The 20051-nt window shown below is 41.7% G+C and overlaps 1 protein-coding gene across 7 annotated transcripts in view; it reads right to left on the bottom strand.

Annotated features, from left to right (window-relative positions):
* ARHGAP6 (Rho GTPase activating protein 6) overlaps positions 1-20051 on the bottom strand; it is a 790573-nt gene that overhangs the window by 308944 nt on the left and 461578 nt on the right. The gene's annotated exons all lie outside the window — the stretch shown is intronic.

Here is a 20051-nt window from a genome sequence, read left to right as displayed (position 1 = left end):
TATTTATGCAAACTAATGTCATCTCGAATTAAATCTCCATGAGAGGGGAGTCAACAGTACACACAGCTTTGACATCTATGAGCTAATAGAGTGTAACTGAATAAGGAAGTGAATTTGGGGTCCATAGAACTCAAATCTAATCATTGTTACACCATTTACTAATCTTGTGACTTTGGATAAGTCTCAGGGTCCTCATCTATAAAATGGGAATTTCATGGAGTTGTTGTGAAGACGAAATAAAATGTTGCATATAAAGTGCTTAATGGGGAGCCTGACACATTCCATAAATTCAGATCTGCTCTCTTTCGGGGTGGGGGGGGTTTCATAGTATTCCATAGTATGGCTATACCATAACTTAATTAACCATCCCCCATCACCCCCACTGATGGACATTTGGGTTGTTTCTAATTTTTACTAGAATAAGTAAGGCATTTATCCTTTTAGCGTCTTATATATATGCACTTGCAACATATGGACTTCACTGGTGAACTCACTAAAGAATATAGATACCTTCTATATCAGTAGGCAGCTGCAAATGAACTCCTAGTATGTCATTATAAAATATTGGCAGTCATCATAGTGAGAATGTGTTTTGCAATAATGCAGCTGTCAACTTCATGTGTAGGAAGTGCAAATCAGGACTCTGCACTGCTACCCATCAGTAGAAATGCAGCCCATGCTGCAAGGAACCTTGGGTTTAAAAGGGGATTAAGAATTGTTATTTTTCACAAGATATCCTTAATAGTGTAGTAAAGCAAGAGATTGAGTCCAATACAACTTAAAGGCAAGACTGTTTTCAGGACAAGACAGACTAGGCATTCGTCAACAGAAATGAACATTCCTGGGATCCTCATGGGGCTGCAGATGTTCCCCACACCCCCTCTCTGAATTTTTGGAGTCAGAAGACATCACAATATAATCAACAGGCACATGCAAGCCCTCTTTCCCTTCAGAAAGCAAAGGAATATACCCATAAAATGGACACAGTTCATGACAGTCTTCACTTTTGCAGTTATGAAATATGTAGGTAAATCAGTTGTGATGTGGCAAAGAGCCATCAATCTCTTTCATCATGTGTATGTTCTTATCTTCAGTATCTAAAAGATGATCTCACCACCGGGCCTACCATGATCTGTTACATCATATAAACATTAATCTCTATATGTTACATCATATAGACATCACAGACATTATCATATAGACATGTTATATCATATAGACATTAAACATACTAACTGCACACGATTCTAATCTGTTCTTCAAATAGAACTGACAGGTCTTTTACTTTGCAATGCTGTGGCCACCTGAAGCAAAGAGCCAACTCATTGGAAAAGATCCTGATGCTGGGAAAGATTGAAGGCAAAAAGAGAAAGGACAGCAGAGGATGAGATGGTTGGATAGCATCACCGACACAATGGAGATGAATTTGAGCAAACTCTGGGAGATAGTGAAGGACAGAGGAGTCTGGTGTGCTGTAGTCCATGGGGTCACAAAGGGTCAGACATGACTTAGCGACTGAACAACAACAATACTTTGTTCATCACTAGTTCATATCACCAATATATTTGACTATATTATGAGAATATTCTTTTAAAAATTCTATCATCTCTTCGTTTTAATAGTTGAGCCAGAAGAAAAATTAAACCATATATTAAATCCTAAGGGATTTATTTTTCATAACCAGTGGACATATCCTAAATTTCAAGCAAGTTGTCAAAGAACCAGAATACATGTAGGATAGGAGACATTTTAAGATAGAACAACTTTTTAAAACTTTTTGTAATTAGAGGATGTAGGACATGTGTAGATGTGTATAAATATAAATATACAGTGTAAGTAATAATGAAGAAGTCAATTCTCACATAACCAGCAGCCAAGTTCAGATGTAGACTATTGCTAGTACCCGAGGAGCCTCCAGAGAGGGAATCATACTGAAGGTATTCTTTCTTGCCTCAATTACATATTTTATTCATTAATACTTGCTAAAATTCACACTGTTGAGGCAGGTAGTGAAAGTGTGTCACTCAGTTGTGTTCAAGTCTTGGCGAACCCCACCAGGCTCCTCTGTTCACTGAATTCTCCAGGCAAGAATACTGGAGTGGGTAGCCAATCCCTTCTCCAGGGGCTCTTCCCAACCCAGGAATTGAACCCGGGTCTCCTGCACTGCAGGCACATTCTTTAAAAATGTCCCTAATTAGACAGAGGTGAACGTTATTAATAGGCAACTAGACAAAATGATGGATGATGTGCAATAACATGTGAGGAGGCATGGCTTTAGCCATTTTCTCATTTAAAATCCTCAGGAAAAACAAACAGAGCTGTGCAATAAAACTGCTCACTCCTTCCTTGCGATCCATCAGTAGTTTTCTGATTGACTCTTTAGTTTTTGAAGAATGTCTTTTGTTCCCATAGAGCATAGAGAATCTGCTCAAGAGACTGCTATACCATGTACTTACAACCATACAGAACAGTTTATGTTCAACCCATCATTCCTCCGATGCCAGAAAGTGTGATAAGGGCCATTCTATCTTTTAAAGTAATTTAAGCTTCCTGTGGAGAAGGCAATGTACTCTTGCCTGAAAAATTCCATGGACGGAGGAGCCTGGTGGGCTGCAGTCCATGGGATCGTGAAGAGTCAGACATGACTGAGCGACTTCACTTTCACTTTTCACTTTCATGCATTGGAGAAGGAAATGGCAACCCACTCCAGTGTTCTTGCCTGGAGAATCCCAGGGACGGGGGAGCCTGGTGGGCTGCCGTCTATGGGCTCGCACAGAGTCAGACACGACTGAAGCGACTTAGCAGCAAGCTTCCTGACTATCCATGCTGCACAGCAATGTTTTCACAGTGCAAATAGTGATCAGCATATGCTTAGAACCAGACATGGAACAACTGACTGGTTCCAAATTGGGAAAGGAGTATGTCAAGGCTGTATATTGTCACCCTGCTTATTTAACTTATATACAGAGTACATCATGTGAAATGCCAGGCTGGATGAGTCACAAGCTGGAATCAAGATTGCTGGGAGAAATATCACATCTTTGGATGTGCAGACGATACCACTCTAATGGCAGAAAGTGAAGAGGAACTAAAGAGCCTCTTGATGAGGGTGAAAGAGAAGAGTGAAAAAGCTGGCTTGCAACCCAAAGTTAGAAAGAAAAAAAAAAACAAACAAACTAAGATCATGACATCTAGTCCCATCACTTTATGGCAAATAGAAGGAAAAAAAGTAGAAGCAGTGAATATTTTATTCTTGGGTTCCAAAATCACTGAGGATGGTGAGTGCAGCCATGAAATTAAAAGAAGCTGTGACAAACCTAGACAGTGCATTAAGAAGCAAACACATCACCTTGCCAACAAAGGTCCGCATAGTCAAAGGTATGGTTTTTCCAGTAGTCATGTACAGATGTGAAGGCTGGATCATAAAGAAGGCTGAGCACCAAAGAATTGATGCTTTTGAATTATGGTGCTGGAGAAGACTCTTGAGAGTGACTTGGACAGCAAGGAGCTCAAACTATTCAACCCTAAAGAAAATCAACTCTGAATATTCATTGGAAGGATTGTTGCTAAAGCTGAAACTTCAATACTTTGGTCACCTGATGCGAAGAGCTGACTCATTGGAAAAGAGCCCAATGCTGGGAAAGATTGAAAGCAAAAGGAGAAGGGGGTGGCAGAGGATGAGATGGTTAGATAGTATCACTGATTCAATGGACATGAATTTGAGCAAACTCTGGGAGATACTGGAGGACAGAGAAGCCTGGCATGCTGCAGTCCATGGAGTCACAAAGAGTCACCTCCCTCAAACAGACACCATATTTGACACCACAAAGAATCAGACACGACTTAGCAACTAAACAACAACAACAACAATATGCTTACTAACTGGTCCCAGAGTGGGCACTATCTTATGGACTACAGTGACCTGGAGAGAAAACTGGGGTCACACATCCTGATCAAAGGCATCTTGGAAAAAGCACTAGAGGATTGCCCTCCATGTGCCTGCAGGAGACCACATCCTAGATGGGAGAGCCCACAGACATACATGAAACAATAGCAGGTGGTAAGACAGCAAGCCTTCCACAGCCAAGTGACCAGAGGAAAGGAATCACCGGTATGGAGTGTGGTTAATCCAGCCATCTTGGGAGAGGCCAGTACCAAACTGGGTCTCTGGAGAGTTGAGAACAACAAAACATGAGCTTGTCCCTCTAGGAGAGGCTTTTCATGGTCTCACTTGCTGTCAGGTAGTGGTGGTTTCTCTAGCTAGATGAGAAGCTCTCTGAGGGTAGAACCATATCTCCTAGGCTTTTGTCTCCCTCCAGGTAAGGAGGACAGGGCAGGGCATGCCATGAGGACTTGTCAGCACTGTCTATGACCAGAAGTCAGATGGAGGTTTTGGGTTGGTTCCAGGAAGAGCCCAGACCACTGAAGTATACAATTCCTAATTTTAATCAGATAAGATCAGATTCAGAGAGTTCAGTTCAGTTCAGTTCAGTCACTCAGTCGTGTCCGACTCTTTGCGACCCCATGAATCACAGCACGCCAGGCCTCCCTGTCCATACCAACTCCCGGAGTTCACCCAAACTCATGTCCATCGAGTCAGTGATGCCATCCAGCCATCTCATCCTCTGTCGTCCCCTTCTCCTCCTGCCCCCAATCCCTCCCAGCATCAGAGTCTTTTCCAATGAGTCAACCCTTCACATGAGGTGGCCAAAGTACTGGCGTTTCAGCTTTAGCATTGTTCCTTCCAAAGAAATCCCAGGGCTTATCTTCAGAATGGACTGGTTGGATCTCCTTGCAGTCCAAGGGACTCTCAAGAGTCTTCTCCAACCCACAGTTTAAAAGCATCAATTCTTCAGCACTCAGCCTTCTTCACAGTCCATCTCTCACATCCATACATGACCAGTGGAAAAACCATAGCCTTGGCTAGACGGACCTTTGTTGGCAAAGTAATGTCTCTGCTTTTGAATATACTATCTAGGTTGGTCATAACTTTCCTTCCAAGGAGTAAGTGTCTTTTAATTTCATGGCTGCAGTCACCATCTGCAGTGATTTTGGAGCCCAAAAAATTAAGTCTGACACTGTTTCCACTGTTTCCCCATATATTTCCCACTTCATTTTCTGACTGTTGAGTTTTAAGCCAACTTTTTCACTCTCCTCTTTCACCTTCATCAAGAGGCTTTTTATTTCCTCTTCACTTTCTGCCATAAGGGTGGTGTCAACTGCATATGTAGAGGTTATTAAAGACTATTTTCCATATTAAGCTGATTCTAGAGATACTAAGGGTAAAAAATATTGTCCAAGGAAAGACTCGTTTTTGGTGATAGATGGAAGAGTAAGGGTTACTTTTGGGGAATGGTGACTGACTGCAAAGGGGTATGAAGGAGCCTCCTGGTGTGCTTGGATTGTTCCTTAGCTTGATCTGGTTGTTGGTAATATGATCCATGAGCTATATATATTAAAAACCCATTGAGTTGTACGTGTGGACATTCATATTTATTTACATCACTATATATATGTTATTCCTCAATAAAAATAACAAAAGACTTTGTCATTTTTATGGAATGGCACCAATGTAAAAATTACATGAATTGAATGGGGATGCAAACCCAGCATGAAAGTCTTGCACTACCAGAAAGTTCTTGTACCTCTAACTTTTCTAAATATCTGAATGCCCATGATCTCATCCAGCAACCATGACTTCCTTGTGACACAGGCATACAGGGACAATGAAGAGCTGGGTGATTTTGGAGTATGTACTAGAAGCTGAGCATCCATGGTCTCATTACATTCTCATAGCAGCTCTACAAAGCTCACAGTATTATATTTTGTGATTTTATAGATGATGTTAGGAGAGGTTAAGTAACTTGTCCAGGGCAGAAATTGGTAAGGGATACATTTAAAAACTTGCACCCAGGACTAGCCCACACCAAATTGGTCCTCTTGATTTCTCACTGTGCTGTAGTGAAGAAAATATGGTGTCTATTTGAGGGAGGTGACATTAAAGACCAGATACAGGGAGCAACATGTCCAAAGTAATACAGAGTTACAGAAGAAAGAGAAACTAACAATATTTGAGTTCTAAATGTTCACCAGGATGGGCATCAATTATTTTTGCATGTATGATATTATCTAATACATATCAGCATACAATCCACTCATGTAGCCTTTTGATCTATCCATCTTGCAGTTGAGAAAATTAACATCAGAGAACTAAAGGAAACTGTCCTCAAATCGCAGGACTGGTAGGTGGTAGAACTGTAATCCAAACTCCTAATACAGCTCTTTCTAAAAAGCCTGACTCTGTCTTGAGAGGGGTGGCTAGGAGAACTCAGATACTTGTGATGAGAAGCTGAAAATCCTTTGTTTAAGGTCACTAGGCCTCTGCATCATGAGAGATGGTTCTGAAGGTATTTGTAAAACAGGGGCTGTTCATCTGTGAGGGTCATTTAGACTCTGCCCTACAAGAAGTCTGAGTGATGGGCAAGAACATGGTAAGGCCCATTCCTTAGTGAAGCAATAGCAGAGAATGGATGTAGACGGCCAAATTCAGAGATGCACCTGGATATGGGACGGGGCATCAACATTTAAGTCCCTTTAAATTCCTTCACTCCAGAGTTCCATAAAGATCACATTATTGGAAAGGAGAAGAAACTGCCTGTGCAAATTGCCTGAGACATGAAATGAAGTCAAACAGAACTAAGTGCAACTCTGGGGACAAAACCCTCTTCTGATGCTGCCACAGAACTAGTCCAGTGGGTTTGACATGACCATACCCACTTCCCCACCCCACTACTCCAGTTGTGTTTAGCCTGCACAGTGATTGATTGATTGATTTAATTGAAGTATAATTGATTTACAATGTTGTGTTAGTTTCAAGTGTACAGCAAAGTGATTCAGTTATACATATGTATGTGTGTATGTGTGTGTTCTTTTTCAGATTCTTTTCCCTTATAGGTTATTACAAAATACTGAATATAGCTCCATGTCCTATACAGTAGGATCTTGTTCATAATTTATTGTATATATTAGTAGTGTGTATATGTTAATCCCAAACTTCTAGTTTCTCTCTCCCTTCCTTTCCCCTTTGTAATCATAAGTTTGTTTTCTATGTCCTTGTATCTATTTCTGTTTTGTAGATAAGTTCATTTGTACCATTTTTTAAAGACTGCACATATAAGTGATATCATATGTCTTTTTCTGTCTGGCTTACTTACTCAGTATGATCATCTCTAAGCCACACGGAGATCTGCAAAAACTTAAGCTCTAAGGCGAAATCTTGGGAAGTTCACATAGGTGTCTGGGTTCCCGACCTCTTGAGGAAGGTGCGAGAGCTGGCAGCACCAGTCCCACAGTCCTCACACTCACCCCAGGCCAGCAGAGATGCCTATGCCCCTGAGCCATGGCACACCTGGCAAGCCTTAGAGTTTGCAACTCCATCCTAGCCTACAAGAGAGGTTCTAGCTTGTTTCAAATCTTCAAAAAGAATTCCTGCAGAGAAAAGTTGAAGGAATGCTTTTTGGCAGCACCTCTCCCACTTTCCCCAACCACAGCTGCCTTGCTATTTACTTGCACCAGAAAAACAGACTCTTAGAGAACGCAAACCAAAGGAATTCATAGGCAGTGAGGGGAGCACAGTTACAGAGTAAGGAAAAAATGACATAAAAAAGACACACTTGGGTGGCAGAATGGGAAGTGGCCTTTTAGAAACTGCAAATAATTTATGCCACACTTTCTCAGCCTTGGCATGAATGACACGTGGGGCTGGATAACTCTCTGTCCTGAGGGGCTGTCCTCTGCATGGTGGGGTATTTAGCAGCATCTTTGGCTTTAGTTCACCAGATGCCAGAACACCCACCCATTCTCTGTTGTGACAAATGATAATGCCTCTGGACATGGCCAAGTGTCCCTCAGGGACAAAACCGCTCTGGTTGACCACCACTGGTCTGTGCATAACTCTACCTAGAGAACAGCTATGGGCTCAAACCATGTGACATCTGAACTAGAAAACATTGCCATTTTCTGACCGGTCACAATACTCAACTTTAATCTCAGTATGTGTTTTTAAAAGAATAATATAAAAATGTTTATGAATCGATGAGCCTTTATATATAATGATGAATTTTGGACACAATAACAAGTTCTATCAATTTATAAAGAAACGTGAGTCTGCCTATAGCTATCTTTATACCAAGGTCCTGATTACAGGTAGGGGGATACAGCAAACTCCGTGAGTCAAAAACCTTCTATTTCTTTCCATGAAGTTTTTTTTTTTTTCTCCTCTGATGGGGTTGTGGGCAGGGAGGGGGACATCAGATCGTGTCATCTGGTGGGGAACAGTTGTGTGAATGGAGCATCTTTAGCATTCAGGTAAGACTCAGGGAGACCATTTCTTCTTCTTTTTTTAAGAGGGCTAAACATGGTGAGGGTGAAGAAACCTACTGGCCAGCCCTTCATTGGCCAGAACTAGGATTGGGGAGGAAATTGTAGGAAGACACTTTTGTCAGCAAATGGAACTGCTCAGCAGTGAAATGTGTAGCCTCACAAAAAAGCACTGCTCCCTGTGGCTTCACTCTCATACGCTCTCTGTCTTGTGGCCCTCACTCTGCGGGGGGAACTGTGGCATGAGGAGCCCTTTGCAAAGGGCTCTGTGGTGAGGAAGAGGGGTCTCCAGCCAGCAGCCGGGCGAGCAAGCCTGGACCCTGATCCTCCAGGCCAGTCACGGAGGATGACTGCACTCAGATGACTGCAGTCCCAGGTCAACTAGATGCAAACCTCATAAACCAGAACCTGAACCAAAACAACCAGGGTAAGGTAATCCCAGAAACTGTATGACATAAGAAACATTTGTTAGTTTTTAAAAAAAGAAAACATAATGCTCAGCTAAATGCATGTAGTATCCTAAATGGGATCATGGAACAGAAAAAGGATATTATTAGTGGGGAAACTGGTGAAATCTAGTGTGGCTTCCCTGGAGGCTCAGACAATAAAGCATCTGCCTGCAACGCAGGAGACCTAAGTTCGATCCCTGGGTTGGGAAGATTCCCTGGAGAAGGGAATGGCAACCCACTCCAGTATTCTCTCCTGGAGAATTCCATGGGGTTGCAAAGAGTCTGACATGACTGAGCGACTAACACTTTCACTGGTGAAACCCAAAGTCTGTAGTTCAGTTGAGAATAACAAACCAATGTTGGTTTCTTGGTTGTGATAAGGGTACAAAGGTTATAAAACATGCTATCATTAGGCGGAACTGGGTGAAGGGCATAAGGTGACTCTGTATTATTTTGGTAACTTTTCTGCCAATCTAAAATGACTCCCAAATTAAGCATTTTTTTTTAATGCTCTTTCCCCCAGGCACTAGGTGAATTCAAGCAACGGCTGAAGACTCATTTGTCAAGCATGTGAGAAAGTGGAGGCTTGTAGTGCTCACTTAAGTACTTCTGAAACACACAAATAAAGCTGAACTTTATGGCAAGAAGGTGACTCACAAGCCAGTTTCTGACCTAGCTGAAACTATTGAAATAATCTTCCTAATCACATCCCTCTGATCTGAAAGAAAACATGTGTCTAGGCCAATATAAAGAATCCATTTTATCTGCCATTCTGTGTAGCATGTTTTCTGGAAAGGGAGTGGACAGTTGAGAGGCTTGACCAGATCTGTTTTTATGGCACTGGTGATGTTTTCATACGTGGCTAGTTAGACGATCTTTAGATACCTCCTATTTCTTAGGTTCTCTAAATCGTTTTTCTTTTTAAGTTATCTAGACTTGGTACCTGTCATGTGCATCCAAGAACACTGATTAGTACAGAATCTGTTTACTTTTCATGTTCTGATGCCTATTCTGATAAGCCAAAATGTAGTTTTAAATCAGATGTGTGAAAGTACATTAGGTGAGTTACAATCCACAGTTACAATCTGTGGATGTCTTATAAAAGCATTTACTAAAACTATGTTTAATCCTTCACTAAAACTAAAATTCATCCTTTATTCTCATCTGCATCCCCTTTCAATGGCTCTCAAGCCACAGATCTCCCCAAAATAAGGCAAGTGAAAGATTATACCAGATATTTTATTTCCAGTTTGGAGCTCTGTCAAAGAAGTAATAATATTATTTATGGCCCCTGGCACCTGAAGGCCATTCGTTGGGCCCACACTCCAAGTCTAGTGTTTTTGGATAATTAATCTCACCGATGTAAGTTAATTTGGCTAAATAAATCAGCATTGGAAAACAATATAGGGACTGACGAGAGCTGGGCAACCAAAACACCAAAGTCATATTCCAGGAAAATTCGAGCTGGACAATGGAGCCAGTTACTGCCACACACATGCGCAGTGGAATGAGTTCGAAAGAGCCCCTGCCCCTTTGAGTTGCCTGCTTCATATTCAAAGTACATCCCAAGAAAAGGAAAGGAGAGCAGCCTGGACAGGAAAGAGTAGTAGTTACCAGGAAAGTGGCCACCTCTGCTTCTTGGCCGGAAATGTGGCAACAATCCGAGGATAGGGGAACCATGGGAGCCAGTGAGATACTCTGGCCTAAGAGTTAAACTGGGATTGACCCCAGATATTTAGGACAGGAGCCAAAGGAGGGCTCTCTCCTCTCTTCTAAAACAAGTAACCTCTGTTAAGGGATGATGTAGGGTGCACAGTCCTCAGCAGTTGCAATTGCCAGGCTCCAGAGCACAGACCCAGGAGTTGTGGCGCCTGGGCTTAGCTGCTGTGTGGCATATGGGATCTTCCCGGATCAGGGATCGAACATGTGTCTCCGGCACTGGCAGGGAGATTCTTTACTACTGAGCCACCAAGGAAGCCCCTCAGATTCAGTCTTAAAGGATAAAGTTACCCTTCTCAGGAGCCTTTGAATTTTGGTGGGGATTTCTCCCGATAAATCACATGGTGCCTGCTGAGTCTAGGAAATCCGTTCTTGTCCTAAGCCTCTTAGTGTTTTATTCCTAGTAATCCAAACTTTTATCAAGCAAGTGTTTTACTGGTGAAAAAAGATGAGAAAATCTCAAATTCGGGGTGGGGGGACACTGATAGTTTTTTTCAGTGGGAACTAGGGCTCTAGAGAGTGAAAAACAAGAATTCTGGAAGAAAACAATCTACATGGAAAAAGCGGGAAACAATGTGTTGGAGTCCAAACTGGCTCTGCCTTTCAGTCAACTTTGAACCTCACTGTATATAGAGATATTCATGCTATTTTCAAGAAATATTTTAGGCTATGGACTCTTGGTTATTTAATCAAATCTATATAGGTTAAAGTTTCCTTTTATGTATCACCTTATCCTTGGCAGTTTTTTCCATTAACCTTGATTGAAATAGAAAGCAGGTAGAAACCGGGTCAATGAGTCATTCTTCTTGGTTTAAATTCCAATCTATCCAACACTATTTCTTCATCCTGCTATCACCTTGTGGATTAGAGTTTTCAAAATCTAATTTCCAAAGTGTCTGTGTTTCTTGGGGAAGGAAATATTTACGGTATTCTTAAGCAATGCTGATGCCTCTCCTTAGGGCCAAGGCTCCCCAAAGTACTTGAGAAATGTAGTAATCCCCACAGTTTACATGTTGAAGTGGCGGTGAAATTATCAAAGCCGTGGTCAGAAACTAAGAACATTCTGTGAGTCTCACTGTTGTAAAGAAAGACAGCTCTTGGAGGTCACGCTTCCAGCTAAACTAAACACTAAGAAACCTTTCTCCTTTCGTGTAAATTATTTGGCAAGGTAATTGAGTATGAGTGAGTGAAGTCGCTCAGTCATGTCCGACTCTTTGCGACCCCATGGACTGTAGCCCACCAGGCTCCTCCGTCCATGGGATTCTCCAGGCAATAATACTGGAGCGGGTTGTCATTTCCTTCTCCAGGGGATCTTCCTGACCCAGGGATCGAACCCAGGTCTCCTGCATTGCAGGCAGACACTTTAATCTCTAGTTCTGAAATTTTTTCTCAAGAGGAAAAAAAAAAAGACCTTGTAGATTCTTGAACCTCAAAACAAGTAAGGTTCTAGTTCAGAAAACATTGAGCTATTCGATTTGTCCAGCAGTCCCATTATTCTACAAAATGTGAGGTAGAAAAGCTGTCTGCATGGCTTGGATGCCACGGGCTTAAAAGCTCAACTATGGTTTTTTCCTTAACCAGGCATTCTGTGTAATCACTGCTTACTGTAATAACTGGTCGTGAACAAATTATACCCTACAAAGACCTTTTCCTTGCTGTCATTTTTTCCACTTTCAAGTACTATGAGTTAAGAAAAAAATAAATAAAGGTATAAGCTCGTGATCCAAAAGAACAGCTCTGCTGTTACCTTCTCTCAAACTAGGAGCTTGTCTGCCTTTCCAGGCTCTTGAATGTATGCTCTTATTGTTCATACATTGAGTTGAAAACAGTATTTTTAACTTAGTCTATGGAGGTATTGTATTTGCAGAAACAAAAGTGTCCAAATATCAGGACAAGAAAAATGGCTTTTGGCAAGTCATTTCCTTAAGTTATATTTCTTTCCTGGAGCATAAAGGAAAGCAAGGAGGTAGGAGAAAAAAAAGACAGAAAGCATTCATCCCAAAGAAATACCTTAGATTAGTAACTCAAGGATATTAAATTGCAAATTAGAAGAGTTTCAGCATTATTTGTTTTAAAGCCAAAGCTTGCAGGTCAAGTTGAAAAGACTCAGACAAGGGCATTGACACATGGTGTGATTTTTGACCTCTCTAAGGGGCTAATGCTACCTACCTTCTCTTGATAGATATCATTTTATAATGAATAAGCAAGAAGGGAATCAATTATCTTTTTTGGGGGGGGGATCAATTATCTTTAAGTCATAGACTTTAATCCTTGGAAACTCCTCCAAATTTCCTCCAGTTGCTGTCATGAAAACACCTCTCATAGATTCAGTCATTGGCTCAATGGTACAATTGGATGAAGACTATTAACCTCATCCTTTCCTTTCCCATTCCTGTTTTTGATTATTCTTTGAACCATTTGAGCAGTTCTTTATGATATGTATGTGTGCTAAGTTGCTTCAGTCGTGTCCAACTCTGTGTGACCCCATGGGCTGTAGCCCACCAGGCTCCTCTGTCCATGGGATTCTCCAGGCAAGAATACTGGAGTGGATTGCCATTTCCTTCTCCAGGGGATCTTCCCCACCCAGGGATCAAATCTGTGTCTCCTGCATTGCAGGCTGATTCTTTACCACTGAGCCACCAGGGAAGCCCCTTATGCTATAGAAATACCATACAAGTAACAGTGCTATGATTGAATCTTTAATCCTTTCCACTCAATTTCTTAATTATTTCTTGAGCAGCAAAAGCAAAGCACTGTTAGACACGAATGCAAATCAATCTAAGAATGGTTTCCTCCCTACTGCTTGTTTGCAATGGCAGAAGATGACATCGCTATATGGACATCAATAGTTTCTAATCTAAACCCATTTTTATCCTACTACACCCCCCATCCTATTTTTCCTTTCCCTGTTTTGTTATGTGCTCACCTTCTGTGTGGTCATGCATCCTGAGATGAGTTCTCACCCAAGGCTCAGGAAAGGAATCTTAAGTCAAGCTAGTTCTTTCTGCTTGCCATACTGATTTGGGCACTGGCTGCTGCTAAGTCACTTCAGTCGTGTTCGACTCTGTGCGACCCCATAGACAGCAGCGCACCAGGCTCACCCGTCCCTGGGATTCTCCAAGGTAAGAACACTGGAGTGGGTTGCCATTTCCTTCTCCAATGCATGAAAGTGAAAAGTGAAAGGGAAGTCGCTCAGTTGTGTCCGACTCTTTGCGACCCCATGGACTGCAGCCTTCCAGGCTCCTCCGTCCATGGGATTTTCCAGGCAAGAGTGCTGGAGTGGGGTGCCATTGCCTTCTCCATGGGCACTGGCAGGTGTTGCAATTCTAGGGATTGAGAAGGGAGGGGAGCCTGCTAGAAGACAGCAGTGAAAATCCTTTTTTGCTATTAAAAAATACTTGCTGAAGAGTCACTGCTCTTCTCTGCCTCTTCATGCTGCCACAGAAGCAGTGATGCCGGATGCTACCACAGTCATTTTGTGACAAGGAGGGAAGCCAGACAAAGAAGGAAGTGACCCATGATTGCGGCAGAGAAAAAAGGTGGAAGGCCACTGAATTAATGAGTCCTGGAATTAGCCTATCTGTGGGCTCCTAGTAAAGAAATATAATCAATTGCTTTGCAATATGTTCACTTTTTTTTGGTTTCTGTCATTTGCAGCCAAAGCCTTTTTAACGGTGGATAATTCAAAACTGTTGCAGGATATGTTTTTCTACTTATATTTGTTCTAGCCTTGTCAGGTAATGCTAGGCAGCCCTAGAAGATTTGGATTTGAGTGCCATCTGAGATAAGGAAGGAGGGTAGGAACAGGAAGATCAGATTACAAAGAACTGCAAATCTGTAAATAAGTGAAGTCCTTAAAGACAAAGATACTAAATGCTCAGTTATCAAACCAGATAGTAATAATAAAGCTAAAAATCAACCCATACTGGAGATTAACTTATTATTAAAGTCACCCATCTGATGCATAACTTACATTCCTATAATCTGCATGCTGGCTTCAGTTGTTTAAGCAACTCATTAAAATATTGACATTTCTTTCTTGTTTAGTTTCACCAAAGGAATTTATTACTCACTTTGAAGAAAAAAATATTTTATCACATATAATATAAACACTAAAACATCTGAGAGTTATGAAGTTCTGATAACTAAAAAAAAACACTCAATTATTGAAAAATAAAACTAAGATAGTGAAGAAATTGAAATGAATGGGATGGTCTTGTTGACCAACACATGGATAATAACTGTGAATTACTATATCAAATTAATTAATGTTAATCTCTTAAATCAGAGGTCAGCAAGTTTTTTCTGTAAAGGTCCAGACTGCAAATATTTTTGGCTTTGTGGGCCACATGGTCACTGCCAAAACTATTCCACCCTGCTGTTGAAGCACTAAAGTAGCCTTAGACAATACAGAGACAAATGAGTATGCTGCATTTTAATAAAACTTTATTTACAAAAACAGGCAGTGGGCTGAATTTGGCCTGTGGGCTGTAATTTGCCCTCTCCAATCTTGAATGAAGACCTCCTTAAACTACTTTCCCACAGCTTTCCACTTATAAAAATGTTAGAAACACCCACTGATTGAATTTTTAAATCATCTTGAGGGCTCAATTTCAAATTATCTAGAAAGCATGATGGATTAAAAAAAACAGTATTTAATTTCAATTAATACTTATTTGCCTTTGTTTTGCCCAAAGGGAAACAAAGAAAAAAGCAAAAATGGAAGCTCCTATTCATATTTCAAGGATGGGACATTCTGGGTAATTATCAAGTTTACTTTTGGGCCATGATCCCAAAAGAGAGAATAGTGTAGTCTTGAAATGTTTGAAAGGTGCCAGAATATTTCAGAAAATGCAGTGACAAAAGTTTTGTTCAAGATGCCAAAGCCTTGTGTAGTAATAGCTGCTACTCCAACAAAAATATATCCATACATGTAAATGTAATCAGTAGGGACAAGAGCTCAGATAGAAACCTATATTGTCTGAGAACATGAAGGAAGCCATTTGTAAATATGAAGGCACAAAACATGTGGCGTAAATAACCCCTGACTATTGTACTGACTTGCCTGCTTGGCAGCAGAACAGAATCATACAGCAGCACACACTCGAGAACTTGACGTGGTAAAAGTCCTGGGGTATAGAGGAGAGCATCCAAGAAGAAAATTTCAAAACAAAACAAAACAAACCTGCAGCAAAACCTTGCTGTCATTTTTGGGTTTTCCTGGAATAGGTAGATAAGGCAACTTCTATCTGTCAGGGCCACCACAGGTCACTTGGATAGGATGATATCCCCTGCTCTGTGTTTTAACACAGTTGTTGTATCTGTGCTTTCTCTATCAACCGACTAAGAACTCCTGGAGGATATGGCCTATTGTGGAGCTCAGGCTCTAGGGTGCTCGGGCTTCAGGAGTTGTGGTGCGCAGGCTTAGTTGTCCTGCAGCATGTGGCATCTTCCCACACCAGGGATCGAACTCATGTCCCCTGCACTGGGGGTGGTAGATTCTTAACCATTGGGCCACCAGGGAAGTCCCTGTGGATTATTTTTGACATGACATTATAGCTTCCATCAGAGGTTTCTACCTCTTTAGAACCTCATACTCCACATGGCGCCCTCCTTCAGGCTGTATGCCCAGCTTGGTACAGGAGAGGGAGCAGTGAAGCAGCACGGGAAGCCCCTGGGTGACACTCCACTGTTGGGCTCCAGGTAGAGAAGGCACTAGATGCTTAGGCCGAGGGTCTTGCCTCTTTCTGTGGCCCTAGGGAAAGTGCCCCATCCATCTTCAGTTCAGTTCAGTTCAGTCGCTCAGTCGTGTCCGACTCTTTGTGACCCCATGAATTGCAGCACGCCAGGCCTCCCTGTCCATCACCAACTTCCGGAGCTCACTCAAACTCACGTCCATCAAGTCAGTGATGCCATCCAGCCGTCTCATCCTCTGTCGTCCCCTTCTCCTCCTGCCCCCAATCCCTCCCAGCATCAGAGTCTTTTCCAATGAGTCAACTCTTCGCATGAGGTGGCCGAAGTACTGGAGTTTCAGCTTTAGCATCATTCCTTCCAAAGAACACCCAGGGCTGATCTCCTTTAGAATGGACTGGTTGGATCTCCTTGCAGTCCAAGGGACTCTCAAGAGTCTTCTCCAACACCACAGCTCAAAAGCATAAATCTTACCAAGGCCCTAAGGGCCACAGTAACGAACAAGTGAAAGTTTTCTACGCTGACATTTTTTTTGTTCTTTGTGATCATCTCTTCTCCATTCCATCTGCTTTCCAAGATTGTGTGTGGGTCATAACTTATTAATGAATCATGAAAATAGGTAGCTCATAGAAGGCAATAGAAGAGAACATTGTAGAGGTGTATCTCAGATAACAATAAGCATCATTTGGCTTGTGTGTTTGATGGGCTGAGATGTAAAATGTATTTCTCACTATAGATTTTGGACAAAAAGTTTGAAACCTTTTCCTCTAAGACAAACTTAAATCTGTGGGGCATGCTCAGCACAGGCTACAAACCGAACAGATTCCTTCTTTTAAGTGAAAGAGTATTGCAAATAGCTTTGATAGTAACCTCAGTAGGCAATGGGGGCCTTGGGAGTTGGTTTTTCAACAAAGGCATAGATTCTGTGGCTGAAGATTACTCCGCTGCTTTTTAGGTGCAGTGGGCAGAATCGGAGAGAAGTCTTGAATTGAAGAAAGCAGAGTCTATGGTTATAGTTAAAGTGAGACATAATGATAGGGTGACCCAGGATTGAGGATAAATACAAGACAAAGTGATATGGTGATGATATGATAATGATGATGATGACGAATGACTTTTCTTGAGAGTATAAAACGTTAGGTGATGTTTTCAGCTCATCATGGTTATTATTTTGCTCAAATATCCTGTCAACCCTGTGGGACCATCAATCAAAGTCGGAAACTGGGCATGGGGTGAAGCAATAGGGAAGCACTGCCATTTCAAGATCATTACTGAGGATCCTGTGGAACACAAGAGAAAGATGGTTGGTGGTCTTTAGAGAGAAAGGGAAGAGTGAAGGCAGGAGCTTACTTTCAAAGGTAAATATGCAGGTATGCATACATGCATTCATGCATTTCTCAAAGATTTTGCTGAGAGTCACTGGAGTATTGGGCAGTATAACCAGTGTTCCAGATTCAGAGACAAATAAGAAACAGCCTCACCCCATGGGAAATCACAACTCTCCAGGGAGATCACATCATTGGTGACTGTGAACACATAAAAGATGTGACCACCTCTACAGCTCATACACTAGAGACATTTGCTGAGGGTCTCTGAGCCCAGCGGCCTACATTATTTTTTGGTCACCCTACTTGGTGATTGTTTCCTATCAGCATTTTTACCTACACTGGAGTTCGGGGATCTGAAAGTAGGTTTCAACTTCATTTTTATTGGGTTGGCCAAAAATCGTGAATGAACTTTTTGGGCAACCCATAGTTACACAGAAAGCTCTGATAAACAGGTCTAGCATTTCATCTCTCCAAGTGGACAACAGCAGCAGGGATAATGCAGAAATTGGACAGTTATAGTTTCTGTCTAGGGTTGTTACATAAACACCCAAGATCAATTGCCTTGTCCACCAGGTTGCCCTTATTTTTTAAAATCAACATTCAAATCACAAACCAAAGACAGCTGCAGTGTTAACCAACCAAGAATGTCATTCTCTTGATTTCACTGAGTTGTTTACTTAGGTTTTACACAGCCTGAGGGACAATGGTGAGGGATCATTTTATAAGGAAGCCATATAACTGAGCAATTGTGAGGCATCAGGGTACTCTTTTATTAGACTATTGTCCACATTTTCTTAAACCATCAGCTATTCCTCATTCCATGATACTGTTTTCAAAACATGTAAACAAAGCCTTTCTCAATTTTGATACCAGAAATTAAGTGAAGAAAAAAACAGCACTGAAGAAAACTTGAATATGTATTTCTCTCTTGTGAAACTATTCAGCTTTAAATATTTAGCTTCCATTATAATGAGGTTAAGCCATATTGCCTACACTAACCTGCTTTACATACTGGGCATCAACTAGTCACTTCCTTTCATTTTACCTTAGACCAGAGGTCAGCAATTTTTGTTTCCTGTGAAAGACCAGATAGTAAAAGTTTGAGACTCTGTGAGGCATAAGGACTCACAACTATTCAACTCTCCCACTGATGCTCAAAAGCAGCCATAGACAATACGTAAATGAATAAGCATAGCTGTGTGCCAATAAGATTGGATTTACAAAAACAGATGGTGAGCTGAGTTTGGCCAGTGGGTGCCAGTTCACTAACCCCTGTCTTAGACCATTGGTATTAAAATGCTATCCAAATAATATTAATTGAACCTGATACATAAACACAACTCAGTTGATGTGCTCTGAATAAATGAAAAGTTCGTGAAAACCATTGTTGCTGTTGTTGTTTTTTAGTTGCTCAGTCATGTCCCACTCTTTTGCAACCCCACAGACTGTAGCCTGCCAGGCTCCTCTGTCCATGGGAGTTCCCAGGCAAGAATACTGGAGTGGATAGCCATTTCCTCCTCCAGGGGATCTTCCTGACCCAGTGATTGAACCTGCATCTCCTGAGTCTCCTGCATTGTCAGGCAGATTCTTTGGCACTGAGCCATCAGGGAAGCCCGTGAAGGCCATGAGGTGTTTAATTTCTCGATCATGATCTCCCCATTTGTTTCCTGGATCAGCTGTTAAACCATCTATAGACTAGACAGTCTGATTCAAGAGCCTATGCCAAGAGCAGCCTTTGACCAGGTAGAAACATTCCATGGTTGCCTCCATGGGGCAATCTCAAGCTCACAGGAAAACTCAATTGATAGATACAATCCCTCCCACTGAAAGACATCCTTATTTCTACACTAGATTCTCTATAGCATCTTCAAAATTTCCTCACTGAAATGGCTGGAAGAAGCACAAGCTGGAATCAAGATTGCTGGGAGAAATATCAATAACCTCAGACATGCAGATGACACCACCCTTATGGCAGAAAGTGAAGAGGAACTCAAAAGCCTCTTGATGAAAGTGAAAGAGAAGAGTGAAAAAGTTGGCTTAAAGCTCAACATTTAGAAAACTAAGATCATGGCATCCGGTCCCATCACTTCATGGGAAATAGATGGGGAAACAGTGGAAACAGTGTCAGAATTTATTTTGGGGGGCTCCAAAATCACTGCAGATGGTGACTGCAGCCATGAAATTAAAAGACGCTTACTCCTTGGAAGGAAAGTTATGACCAACCTAGATAGCATATTCAAAAGCAGAGACATTACTTTGCCAACAAAGGTCCGTCTAGTCAAGGCTATGGTTTTTCCAGTAGTCATGTATGGATGTGAGAGTTGGACTGTGAAGAAGGCTGAGTGCCGAAGAACTGATGCTTTTGAACTGTGGTGTTAGAGAAGACTCTTGAGAGTCCCATGGACTGCAAGGAGATCCAACCAGTCCATTCTAAAGATCAGTCCTGGGTGTTCTTTGGAAGGAATGATGCTAAAGCTGAAACTCC

The sequence above is a fragment of the Bubalus bubalis genome, chromosome X (assembly GCF_019923935.1).
Source record: "Bubalus bubalis isolate 160015118507 breed Murrah chromosome X, NDDB_SH_1, whole genome shotgun sequence".
Classification (NCBI taxonomy): Eukaryota; Metazoa; Chordata; class Mammalia; order Artiodactyla; family Bovidae; genus Bubalus; species Bubalus bubalis.
This window is presented reverse-complemented; position numbering and strand designations above follow the sequence as displayed.